The sequence below is a fragment of the Papaver somniferum genome, unplaced genomic scaffold (genome assembly GCF_003573695.1).
Source record: "Papaver somniferum cultivar HN1 unplaced genomic scaffold, ASM357369v1 unplaced-scaffold_35, whole genome shotgun sequence".
Classification (NCBI taxonomy): Eukaryota; Viridiplantae; Streptophyta; class Magnoliopsida; order Ranunculales; family Papaveraceae; genus Papaver; species Papaver somniferum.
In genome coordinates this window covers 1,003,640-1,017,512 of record NW_020645971.1, presented here as the reverse complement: position 1 = coordinate 1,017,512, position 13,873 = coordinate 1,003,640, and positions in this window count along the sequence as shown.

Sequence of the window (13,873 nt, the reverse complement as noted above, 5' to 3'; positions counted from 1 at the left end):
TGCTTTGGGAAGTAAGTTCACTTGGAAGAATAGACAATCAGGTATGACTAGAATTGTTAGTAAACTTGATCGTGCTATTATTAATGCGGCTTGGCTTGAGAAATTTGGAGAATTGGCGGTTGTTGTTGTAATCTGTTTGTAAGTCTTCCTAGGGAAGTTTCTGACCATTCTACTCTTTTGGGTTTTCCTTTTGCTGTTCCTACCCAAAAGAGCTCCTTTTCGAGTTCAAAGATGTGGTTCTTACATTCTGATTTCCTTCGTATGGTTAGAGATAGTTGGAGTATGCCTATTTCTGGGTCTTGATTTATTTTCACACAAAATTAAAGAGACTAAAAGGAGTTATCAAGGAATGGAATCTTCGTGTTTTGGTAATGTGCATTCTAGGTTAAAGCAGGATCAGTGAGGTTGAGGCAGCTGCTCTTCTTTCTGACGAAAACCCGGATGACATTACAAAGTTAAATATATGAAGGATGCTATGGCTAAGATTAATGATACTCGTGCTCAGTTGAATACTATGCTTAAGCAGAATCTAGAAATAAGTAGCTGTGGAGGGTTCAAGTAACACTAATTTCTTTCATAATAAATTAGAATTCGTAGTAGAAGTTCTAACACTATCTCTGAACTTGTTGACAGTGCAGGCAATACTATTTCTGATTATGAGCAGCTTAGAAATCATGTTGTGCACTTATGAGGACAAGTTTAATGGGCCGGAGTTGGAGATTGATCCTATTTTATTTGACTATGTCATATTAGCATCTCGGAGGAGGAAAGTTTAGCCATGGACAGAATTCCATCTTCTGAGGAGATTAAACAAGCAGTTTTTGATCTAGGGGCAGACAGTGCTCCAGGGCCGGATGGGTTTTCTGGATGTTTCTATAGACATTGCTTGGGATATTATCAAGATGACTTATTAGAGCCGTTATTTATTGCTGGAATTCTGGTCATATCCCAAACGGAGTAAATTCTAGCCTAATTGTGTTGATTCCCAAGGTAAGAGGTGCTAATTCTCTTCGTAATTTTCGTCCTATTGGTCTCAGTAATTTTTTCTTCAAAATCTTTACTAAGATCTTAGCTACTAGAGGGAGCGTTTTAGATAAACTGTTTCTGAAGAACAGGTGGCTTCATGAAAGGGTCGTAACATCCATGAAAAAATTAGTCTTGCTTCTGAATTGATTAATGAGCTTCATATCAATCGTAAGGATGGTAGTTTGGGCCTTAAGCTTGATGTCACAAGCTTTTGACACGGTAAGTTGGTCTTTTGTTTGGAGGTTTTTCGTAGGTATGGTTTCTCGGAGCATTGGTGCACTTGGATTTCTCATATCTTCAATTCTGCTAGATCTCTCTCTGAATGGCAGTCCGGAGGGTTTTTTCAAGATAAATAGAGGTTTACGTCAGGGAGATCCTCTTTCTCCTTGATTGTTTGATGGAGGATGTCCTTAGCAGAAATATCACAAAGCTTTTTGCAGAGAAGAGGATGTCTTACATGGTAACTAGAGGTGGTATTTCTCCTACTCATCTTCTTTGCTGATGATTATGATTTTCTGTAAAGGAAATTTGGGAGCATTAATAATCTGGTGGATCTGTTGGGTAAGTATCAGTGTTGCTTCGGGTCAATCGTTTGTCGCCAAAGAGTAAAATTTATTATGGTGGTGGTTCGTTGAGTAGACGTAATTATCTTGTTGATTATGGGTATGATTGTAGCTACTTTCCCTGATCGTTATTTGGGTGTTCAAATACATGCCTGGGCTGTGAGGTATCATCATATTGCTAATGTGGTTGAGAAGATTAAAACCCATCTTGCTGGTTGGAAGGGTTTTTTTATCTTTTCATGACCGTATTGTGCTTGTTAAATCTGTTATTTCGAGTTATTCCATCCATAATATGGTATTTATAAGTGGCCTAGCAAGTTCATTGTGCAATGTGGAGCGTGCAATTAGGAATTTTTTGGTCTGGTGACTCTAATGTCAGTCGTGCTGTTGTGGTGGCGTATGATAAAATCTGTTGCCCTTTTGAGGAGGGGGTTTGGGTTTATCTCGTATGGCTACTATGAATTTTGCATGTTGATGAAGTTATGGTGGAAGTCAGTACTTCTAAGAAGAATTGGGCAGGTTATCTTAAGGCTAAGTTTTTTAGTCGAAGAGGCTACATTAAGACTTATGGGGTGAAGTCTACCATTCTTCCAGGCATTAAAAGGGTTTATAAATATGTGGAGGCTAACACTAAGTTCTTCTTGGTGATGGCAGGTCTACTTCTCTCTATTATGATGTTTGGTATGGAGAAAAATGTTTTGCAGAGATATAGATGATTTTACTCTTGACAGATTGGTTTTGGTGAGTGATTGTTATAGGGAAACCAATGGGTTTTTCCTGAAAATCACTGAATGTTTACTCGCGGCTTGTTGTGGATATGCATAATCTTCCTTTTCCAAATGGGGTGTGAAATAAGAGAGTTTGGATGCCAAATTTTCAGGTGATTTTTCGGTAAGTTCTGCCAAGGAAACTTATTCGTCAGAACATGTAGCTTCAATGCAGCGTCTATGTGTGGGGAAGAAAATTCACCCTAAACTTGCGGCTCAAAACTGGAAATTCATTCGTGGTGCCTGTGCTACTTCGGATATCTTCAATCTAGGTTCAAAATTCATTTGGACTAACGTGTGTCTGTGTGAAACGAGGGAAAATCTCTAGAAACATATTCTTCATTGTTCTTGCAGCTCGTGCGTGGTCTTGGATTTTTGGTATCTTTGGTATGACAACAACTTCAACATTGTGGCTTCTTTCAAGGCAGCTAAGGAAGAAGTGCCAATTGTCCGTGACTGTGGCTGGTGGCGAACTTAGTAATCAGGTCAGAACTATGGGCTATGCGCAATAAATGCATCTTTGGAAACAGAAACCGGCTGGGCCTTTTTTCTAAAAGAGTGCTGAAGCAATACAAGAATATTCAGTCCGTCTAAAGGGTTTATGCGCAACAGTGTGGAAGATATTGGTGCTGTTGGATTACTTCCGTGTGGTTCACAGAAGTGTTAGACCAGCATCCTATTGAAGTGTTATGGCAGCCTACGGAACTTAATGAGATTCTAATTGTTGTGGATGGAGCAGCGCGTGGGAATAGGCATTGCGGGAGCAAGGGTGGTGGCAAGAGATCTAGTGTGAATTTTGGTGCTTTGAGTATTGGTCTTGGAGTTACTACCAACTATTTGGCGGAACTTATGCAATTATAATTGGTATGGAATGGGCAATGCAATGGAATTATGATAGTATTGTGTGCAATCTGATTCTGGAGTAGTTCACGCTTTACAAAGTCTTCTATTCCTGGTTTGCAAGAGCAAGATGGCGAGGTATGCAATCATTATATTCTATAAGGATAATTCAACACTTACGAGAGGCGAATTTTTCAGCAGATAAGATGGCTAAGAATGGTTGTTATCTTGATAATGAAGTGGGAATTCAGTATGAAGGAAGACCTGATTTTTTAATTTCCGTTGAAAACCCTAATGTTTCCTATTTTCGTTTCAAGTAGTGTTACAAGTTTTTTGGGTTGCTGTGACCTCTTTTCTTGTAATCTACCTTTAGTAAATTTTGTTATCTATTAATACAATTTTTGACTTAAAAAAAAAAATCGTGACCTACATGGCTGTAACTTCTGCTACAAGCTATGACCTACATGGCTGTAACTTATGCTACAAGCTCTGTGTCTACTACATCCTTCATGGCATAAACTTTATAATCGTCTCTCTAAGCGTGCGTGAACATGGCTATCTGATGAATTGGAAATGGATTCTCTTTAAAAAAAATTGCGCCCAAGTCTATTTCACCACGCTTCATACGATTGTGAAAAAGCCACTTCAAAGTTCGGCATTCCTTGGTAGGATGATCCACCTTCCTATGAAATAAGCAGTAACCAGCATGACGCTTGTCTTGTTTTGTCAGCTAATTAGGAGGTGGTGACATCTTGATGTCAATTATACGGATCCACTTCTTGAGAAAGTCAACTACCAGGTCAAAAGAACATGGGTATTCTGGGAGTTCCTCTCGTTCAGAACTTTTTTCCGCTAGACGCTTGCCTTGCTTACCTTCATTATCATTGAATTTTCGCCTTCTTTGACTACCCTCCTCCATGTATAGGAAACACTATGGGATCAATTTTTAGTCTACGCCATAATTTCCTTCTCCGTGGCATTTGTTCTAGTGCATGCTTCTTCTAAGTCCACAAAGTTATAAATTCTTGTGTTTTCTAATACACGCCGTGTCTGTAAAGGTAGAACAACAATGCAGATGTTCACCAATTTCTTTTCTGGAATCACCATGTTGCACCTCAAGTATTCCAATTTGTTTGTTCCCACCCTGTATGTGACCTTGCATAAGTCCGAGATGGAGATTTTAATTGGCTTTGAATAAAATTTATGCATGAAGGTCTGTTGCATCTGCTCCCATATCTCGATATTGTTCTGTGGTAGTATGATGAACCATGTAAATGCCTCGCCAGTTAGCGACTTTCCAAACTCACTAACACACACGTGTTCATTATTTTCATGCTCATTGAGCATCATTGTGATTCTGTGGAGATGCTCCGTTCCGTTGCTAGTTCCGTCGAACAATTTGAACTTTGAAGTCTTATAATGTGTTGGCATTGGCCTTTTAACCACGTCTGGGGTGAAAAAAGACTAAATTTTACAACTCCTAGAATATGCTTCCAGTCCGTATCTGTCTTCACTGTATTTAACCATCTTCATTTTATCTATTGATGCATCGTGTCGAGTATGACTTTACAGCGGTGTACTGTAGCTCGTGCGAGGTGCGCCCATCTCCATTCCCGTCTCTGCACTGCCTCCCATTGCATAACAACAACATCAATCGAAGCAACAACCCCATATATCAGTAGCAACACCATATTCATCTGACCATTATTCTCAGTACAAACCATCATCACTGCCTGCATCTGATTGCCGAGAGCTGCTACCATTACGAACACCACAACTCTGTCCATCGTTGCCATCATAGCCTTGGTACCCATCTCCACATTTCTCACCATCTTCTTGTTAAGATATGGTCAAGATATGATATATCTTGACATTATTGTGTTTGTTATTTGGTTGTAACTGCATATATATTCTTTCTGTATATATCCTAGATATTGTTAGGTGTATCTTTTATTTGCCTTATCTAGTTGTTAGGTGTATCTTTTATTTGTCTTATCTAGTTGTGTAAACATGTATAAATCAGGCTTTTGCCTATCAATGAAAATACAGAGAATTATTCTCACAACTACATTAGAATCTCTATGCTCATGTTTATCATGGCATCAGAGCTAGGAAAGATCTGAGAACCAGTTTCAGCTGCAATACAATCCAGAAAAAATACAACCCAGAGAAAACATAGTAATCATGTCAAGAGAAGATTCTCAACCTATCCGTTTTGATGGAACCAATTACAATCACTGGTCATTCCTCATGAGGAGTTTTCTTAAAGGAAAGAGTATGTGGAAGTATGTCGATGGTATAGAAAAGAAACCTACAACAAGCAATTTTGTTGAAAAAGGGAAAGAAAATGAAACACAGAAAAAGGATCCAAAAGAAGAATGGGAGATTAACAATCGCAGGATTCTCACTTGGATTGGAAACACAGTCATTCCTTCCATAAGCATGCAACTCACAAGTTTTGAGGTGCCAAAGCTGCATGGGATTTGCTTTCGAAAAGGTACACCCAAATCAACTTTGCTTAGAGGTATAAACTCGAACAAGATATTAGATCTATGAAACAATCGCATGATCAATCTATTTCTGTTTTTCATTCTGATATGTCTTTAATATGGAATCAATTAGCACTCATGGAACCAATATGGACCGTAGATTTGGAATTGTGGCAGAAGTATAGAGAGGAAACACGTTTAGTTCAGTTTCTAATGGCTTTGCGTGATGAGTTTGAGTCTGTTAGGGCATCGGTCCTTCATCGTTCACCTCTTCCCACGGTGGAAGTTGCCTTGTCTGAACTTATTACAGAAGAAACAAGGAAAAGAATCACATCGGAGATATCAGGAGTATTTGCTGTGCCCTCACGATCCAGCCCTAAATTTTTTCCAAAAAACTAAAATGCTCAAGTGCAACGTGATATGTCTCAAGTACAGTGTCATAACTGCAAGACCTTTGGACACTTGTCAAGGAACTGCAATCTCCCATCGGCCAATACATCACCTGCTGCCACAATACCTGACACACCCACAACACAGTGTGGGTATTGTAAGGAATTTGGTCACTCATCTAGATTCTGCGCCTCACCAACCTCAAGAAACATGAGAAGGATCAATGCTAATGGAGGAAACAAATTCAATACACCTACCAGATTTACGACAGCTCCAGTTTCATCTGCAACAGATCCATATGCAACATCGACAACCTCATATGCATTAGTTGTACCTGGTGGTGGTTCAGCACCAAACCTTGATGATATTCAAGAGATGATTAAACAAGCACTCTCAATTGGTAACAACCCTACAGCTGCATCTGCCTTCTCTATCTCCTCAGGTATTTATTCAACATAATGGTTTCTCGACTCAGGAGCATCAAACCATATGACTTTTAATCAAAAGTTTTTTGAAAGTCTTCATCCTGTCATCACCCCTAAGATTCATACTGCTGATGGATCAACAGTAACTGCAAGTCATATAGGCTTGGTCAACAATTCAAATAACTTCTATGTACCAGATGTGCTTCTTGTTCCAAATATTGCAATGAATCTTATTTCAGTTGGTCAACTATGTGATCAAGGTTATAACACATATTGTTTTCCTTTTGGTTGTGCTATACAGGATCTCAAAACCGGGAAGCTAGTTGGGATAGGATGTAGAGTTGGTCGGTTGTATCTCCTTCAATCTCTTGCTCTCTCAGCGGAATCTAAAAGTCATGTCGTAGCTGCTACTCCCACTGCACCTGTGTCAATATCTCCCTTCATGTCTTGGCATTCTAGGTTATGTCATGTTTCCTTTTCTCGTCTTTCATTTATGATCAATAAGGGTTTACTAGGAGATACTCGGTTAGATAAAGAACCAAATTGCATCTCTTATAAACTGGCAAAACAACCAGCTCTTTCTTTTAATCTTAGCACTTCTGTCTCAACTGAACCTTTTGCTCTTATACATTCTGATGTCTGGGGTAAATCTCCAATTATGTCAAAGGGAGGTGCTTTGTATTATGTCAGTTTTATTGATGATTATTCGCGTTATACATGGGTATATCTATTCAGCTCTAGAGCAGATTTTCTTAAGTTATATGTTGATTTCTCAACCATGATAAAAACTCAGTTTGGTAAAGTGATCAAAGTTTTTCGTGCTGATCAAGGAGGGGAATATATTTCCAATCCATTCAAAGAATTTCTTAAAACCCAAGGCACCATTCTTCAACTGTCATGTACTGAAACTCCAGAACAAAATGGAGTTGCAGAACGTAAACACCGTCATATTATAGAGACAGCTAGAACTCAGTTAATTTCTGGCTCAGTTCCTTCAAATTTCTGGGGAGAATCAGTCCTTACTGCAGTCTACACCATCAATAGAGTCCCAACAACTGTCATAGGAGGAATGTCACCTTATGAGCGTCTCTATGGTAAGAAAACAAACTATTCTGAGCTTCGAGTCTTTGGTTCAACTTGTTTTGTACTCCTTCCAGAACGTGAACGTCATAAACTTGGTCAAAAGAATGTCTTGTGTGTCTTCCTTGGTTATGGTATTGAACAAAAAGGGTACCGTTGTTATGATCCAGTTAATAGAAAGCTTCGTGTCTCTCGTCATGTCACATTCTGGGAGAAAGTTCCATTCTGGTCACTTCCAAGCAGCAAATCATCATCTTTTGAGTCTTTCACTTATTCTGATCCATTTCCTAGTGAATCCAATCCTAGCACTTTTCCTATATCTACTCCTGAAAGTCCATCTCCTCTAGTTGTTGATCCACCAAATACGGATGACCAAGACCACTCTACGACTCAACCTAACAGTGCAACTCAGGAACGAGATCCTGATTCTGAAGAAAATTCTTTGCCACCTCGCAATCGAAGACCACCAGCTAAGTATGCAGACTATCATGTTCCTTGTCTTCTATTTTGTCATTTTATGAACCAAAAACATACAGAGAAGCTGCAGCCATTCCAGAATGGCAAGATTCAATGGATGATGAATTGGAAGCATGCAGAGGCAGGCACATGGGAAATGGTGGACCTTCCTCCTGGAAAATCAGTTGTTGGAAGCAGATGGGTCTATAAAGTTAAGACCAAGTCAGATGGTGAGTTTGAACGATGTAAATCACGAGTTGTTGCAAAAGGTTATACACAAGAGTATGGTGTTGACTATGAAGAAACATTTGCACCAGTGGCCAGAATGGTTACAGTTCGTACATTACTTGTGTTGCTGCAGCACGACAATGGGGGCTTCATCAAATGGACGTGAAAAACGCGTTTCTTCATGGTGAGTTACAAGAAGAGGTTTACATGCAACCTCCTCCTGGTTTGCCTCATGAACCTAATCAAGTATGTAAGCTTCGACGGGCATTATATGGACTCAAACAAGCACCTCGTGCTTGGTTTGAGAAGTTTAGCAATGCAATTCTCCAGTATGGCTTTACACAAAGCTTCTGTGATTCAGCTATGTTTGTCAGATCGTCAGAAAAAGGAATTGTCATTCTTCTCTTGTATGTTGACGACATGGTTATTACTGGCAGTGATCTACAAGGTATTACTGAACTCAAATCATATCTCAGTGATTGTTTTAAGATGAAAGATCTTGGATCTTTAAGTTACTTTCTTGGCATTGAAGTTGGCATGTCACCCACTGGTTATTTCATATCACAAGTCAAATATGCATCTGAGATTCTACAGCGTGCAGGGCTATCTGACAATAAGGTAACTGACACACCTCTTGAATTGAATGTAAAATACAGTCCTACAGATGGGACTCTATTGTCTAATCCAACACTGTATCGTCAACTAGTAGGGAGTCTAAATTACTTGACCATTACGAGACCAGACATAAGTCATGCAGTTCACATAGTCAGTCAGTTTATGTCTGCTCCAAGATCTACTCATTATGCAGCTGTTCTCAGAATTCTAAGATATATCAAGGGGTCTCTTCATCAAGGTCTGTGTTTCTCATCAAAGTCTGATCTCACTCTTCAAGCTTACTCAGATTCCGATTGGGCTGGGGATATTACGATAGAAAATCTATTACAGGCTATTTGTGTTCTTGGGAGACTCGTTGATTTCATGGAGAAGTAAGAAACAAAGTGTGGTTTCTCGTTCAAGTGCTGAAGCAGAGTATAGAGCACTTGCTCACACCACATCTGAACTCATTTGGTTACGGTGGCTACTTCGTGATATGGGAGTTCTAATTTCTGCTCCTACACCACTGTATTGTGATAACAAGGCTGCTATTCAAATTACACACAATGATGTCTTTCATGAGCGTACAAAACATATAGAGATAGATTGTCATTTTACTCGTCATCATTTCAAGAAAGGTACAATCACTCTTCCACATGTTAAATCAGAATTTCAAGTGGCTGATCTTTTCACCAAGACTCACTCTGCAGCTCGTCTTCGATTCTTAATTTCCAGACTCAAGATGTGTACTCCACCACCTTGAGTCTGAGGGGGGGTGTTAAGATATGGTCAAGATATGATATATCTTGACATTATTGTGTTTGTTATTTGGTTGTAACTGCATATATATTCTTTCTGTGTATATCCTAGATATTGTTAGGTGTATCTTTTATTTGCCTTATCTAGTTGTTAGGTGTATCTTTTATTTGCCTTATCTAGTTGTGTAAACATGTATAAATCATGATTTTGCCTATCAATGAAGATACATAGAATTATTCTCACAACTACATTAGAATCTCTATGCTCATGTTTATCACTTCTCATGAGTCTTGCAGTGCAAACACCAGCGAGACAGTCCTCCATATATGATACCACTCGGGTTCGAATTCAATTCATCTTCGTATACGCCTCAAGAACTTCCCCTTTTTCTGAATTGAGAAGTAGAACATGAGCTCCACCAGCAGATTCACATACATCCATCACAACCAACACTGTTTAAGACCACACCGAGAACTGCTCCGTGACCTTCGTCACTGATTACAACATGAAACCAACACCATCTGATCCAATCGAAACTTCATATTCTTTCAGGCAATTTTACAGAAAATTCCAGGGCATTTTCCTGTCCGTCTTGGGGTACCTTTTGAGTTTGATTTCGAACCCTTCCTTATAGATTTCTTGACCTTCAAATCCCAATTCAGTGTACATCCAGAAACTCCAAATTAAACCCAATACCAAATCAATTCGATTCGAACTTCTTCTTCGTGTTGGCTGTTAATGGACTAGAACTTGCAGCAGCTTTACAATCCCAATTGAATCCAATTTAAGACGACCATTACTCCATGGAAGCTTGTGGTATCTCCTTAAATCACCAAACAGATCCATTGTTGCCGGTGTATAGAGCTCCATTTGTGTTCTTCAATCACCAAATATAAACTGCTATTCAAAATGTTCTCTGCCGATCGAAAACACATCTGTTATAAGAAATAAGAAATGAAATGTGTGCAGTAAAGTGCCACGTCCCACTTTCCTCTTATCCCCACTAGTACAGCTAATGTGCTTGACCTTGGTCCGCCATTTAGTTTTTCTGCCGTGAGTTGACTTCCATGCTGGTGATATATATAAATACCAGGCCAGCCATATTTTGTCATTTTCGTCACAAACGCCAATTAGCTTCTTATTAAGCCGTTTATTCTTCGGGTGATCGAATTTGCTAGTACTTTCTACAAAAGCACTAAAATAGTGTTATTAGTAAAATCTCGAGTCCTAGTTAATATAAATATGGATATAAAATGTAGCACATACGTACTTATCAGACACTCTATCATACTGCCAGGATCCCCATTCAAGCTATTGTTCGTAGTGACATCATTGGAGCAAGAATTTTAGGAAACATCTTCTACGACTAAGTTCAGTTACTTATTTCGTTTATAATTAGAAAAATCACCATCCAGTGATTACTGCGGAACATGACTGTCCCTCACTAAGCAGATGACTTAATGTTGATGGTGGATTTTTGACGAAGGCTAAAATCGTAAAATCATAATTTTGCATATTTCTGACCTAGCTTCAGATGCATATGTGAAATTCAAATTTTAAGATTCAGATTGAGTGTACAAACCTCATGTCATGATCTCTGACTGAGCGTACAAACCTCATGTCATGATCTCTAACTGAGCGTGCAAACCTCTCAGAGCACACATGAAACTGAGCTTTCAATGTTTTGCATACGTCATCAATACTGAGCAATTTCAATATTCATTTTCGTATAAAATCAATAATGATTGGACGGCTCCTAGACATATTACATGCTAGTACAGTGCGATAACGTCTTCAGGATGTCTCAGTGTTCCCTGACTATACAGAAAAAATATTCAGAACGAGTATGATGCTTCTACCATCTCATACCTCGATTATCGAATAAACATAATGCTCCTAGACAGATTTCCTGCTAGTATAGAGCCATTCATTAATTAATTCTAGCGCAATATTGTTTATGGGTGAAAACTATTTCTGCTGGTTTTGGTAATTTTGGGGTATGTGTGGATGAGAAATGAATCTAAACCCTAAACAAATGCACTGCACGGGAGTGCTTTCTGATTCGAGAGATCAATCTGTACAATTCTGGCCTAAACCAAGAAATGGCCGTTCCAGACTTGCTTCGGTCACAAAGTGAAGGAGACGGGGTTGATCTTAGGGAGGGAAAGCGAAGAAGGTGTTGAGATTGTGAAGGTGTTGGCTGTTTATGACTTGTATCAGAATACCGAACTGGCTTGCAAGATGTAAGCAATTAGCTCTGTGTGTTTGAATACGAATTGTATCAACACTTGGTTTCTGTCTTATCTGTTGTGGAAATAGGGAGGAGCACCTATTTATACAAGTCATAAAGCACAACCCTCGTCTCTCGTGGGAAGTGGAGTGATGGAGTAGTGGAGTCGTGTTAGTGATTGTCACACGATCAGGTATGAGCCCACTCCTCCCATCATCACTAACCGTCCATGTCTTCCTGACACGTTCTTGTGATGGCGCGTTGCACGCTGCACGCTGTAAACCGCCAGACCAATACCCCAGTGTGTATCCCCCAATTTGTAACATGCTTGATGTCTCGATTGTGTGGATCGTGGGACCCACAAAAGGTAGCATACGGTGCTAGGTTAAATAACTAAGTTATTTAGGAAGTCGATATTCATGAAATATCGTGTGTATTCTATACATGTAACGCATCGAATATAATCAATGTGTATGAAGCATCGTTGTTTAAAGGCTTAATGGAGTAAGTCGCGGATTAAGCGTCTTAGAACAGATGCATGCTTAACTATCTTCAAATGATAGTTTGGAAGTTGCACATGCAAGCCCTCCCTTGTCCGATCACATGATGTGGTAGGGTGACAGATGGTAATCACCACGACACCTTATTGGCCATTTAACTCCTAGCCTGGGCTGCCTAACCAAGATGGTAGAGTTGGACGGATGAGATGATATATGACGCTCATCTGCAACCGTTGATGAAGTTTTAGGGTTTTGAAGAGGTGCAAGCATCAGTCTTCAGCTTGGTCGAAACCAAGCATGGAGGTGTTCTTGGCAGGACCGACTGGGCAGGCGTGTAGACGACTTGCCGGTGTACATGTCCATAACTCACTGCCCCATGAAGATGCGATCTAGGCCACTCAAGTTTACCGGTAAAGAGGAGTGGCTGAGATCGATTTGCGACAGGAATTCTGTGCCGCAAAGGATTTCCAAAGGGGCGCGGCATGCCATCTTCAGGGCGCACGAACCGAGGCGCCTGGTCCTGCCTTGCTCTGGTCGGTCGGATATAGAGGTAGACGGGCCCACGGTGATCATGTAGATACTCTCTGGACCTCCTTAGTCTATTCCTGCATCCTTCATCCAGGCTGGCGAAGATGGACGCTCGTGATCGATTTACGACGCATGTAATATGCCGCAAACCCTAATTAGGGTTTTATGTTGGTCGCGCGCATGCTACTTTGGCCGGACGAATTTGCATGCTATGCTCTTCGTTTGGATTGGCCGACCATGTGGGTCCCACATTGGGCCGGTGGTGAACATGGTGATACCTGACCGACGGTCCTGGGTGTAATTTAAGCTATCCAACCATGCTTGCGAAGTTGGATGGTCGTGATCAATTTGGATTTCCACGGCTTCCTAAAGCATCACTCCATCCATGTTTTGGCAATCGTTTATTGCTCCATAGCTTGGATGTGGGAGAACCGATCAGGTAAGTGAAAAGTGGGCCCGCCAATGGGCGTACCAACACTTCACCAATTGATCGCGGGACAATCCAAGCCGTCAAACCGTGCCTGCGAAGTTGGACGGTCGCGACTTATTTTGAGACCATTTTTTACAGTCTTGCGCATGCTAGCCACTCCATGCATGCTCGGCCATCCTCTTCAAGGCTGGCGTTTGGCGGCTATTGGGGGTAAGGCATGCGTTCGACCAGCCAGGGCATAACCGGGCCGCTGGTAGTCATTGTGGTGATAACCTGCTCCTACTGAGGATCGTCTAGGATATCGAATCATGCGTCCAACCTGCGTGGTCATGATTATTTCCGAGACTGGCACGGGCAATCCAGATTATACTCAATCGGGCTAGTATAACACACCGAGAGGAATGCTCAATCGTGCTAGTATAACACACCGAGAGATAGCCTGTACGGAAATTTCGTGCATGCCTCATTATTGACACTCGGAGATTCGTGTTACCCTGTTAGGAGCAACACTCAGTCCTCATGTCGCATCAACAGTGAGGGTTCCCGGGAACAACACAAGAAATACAAG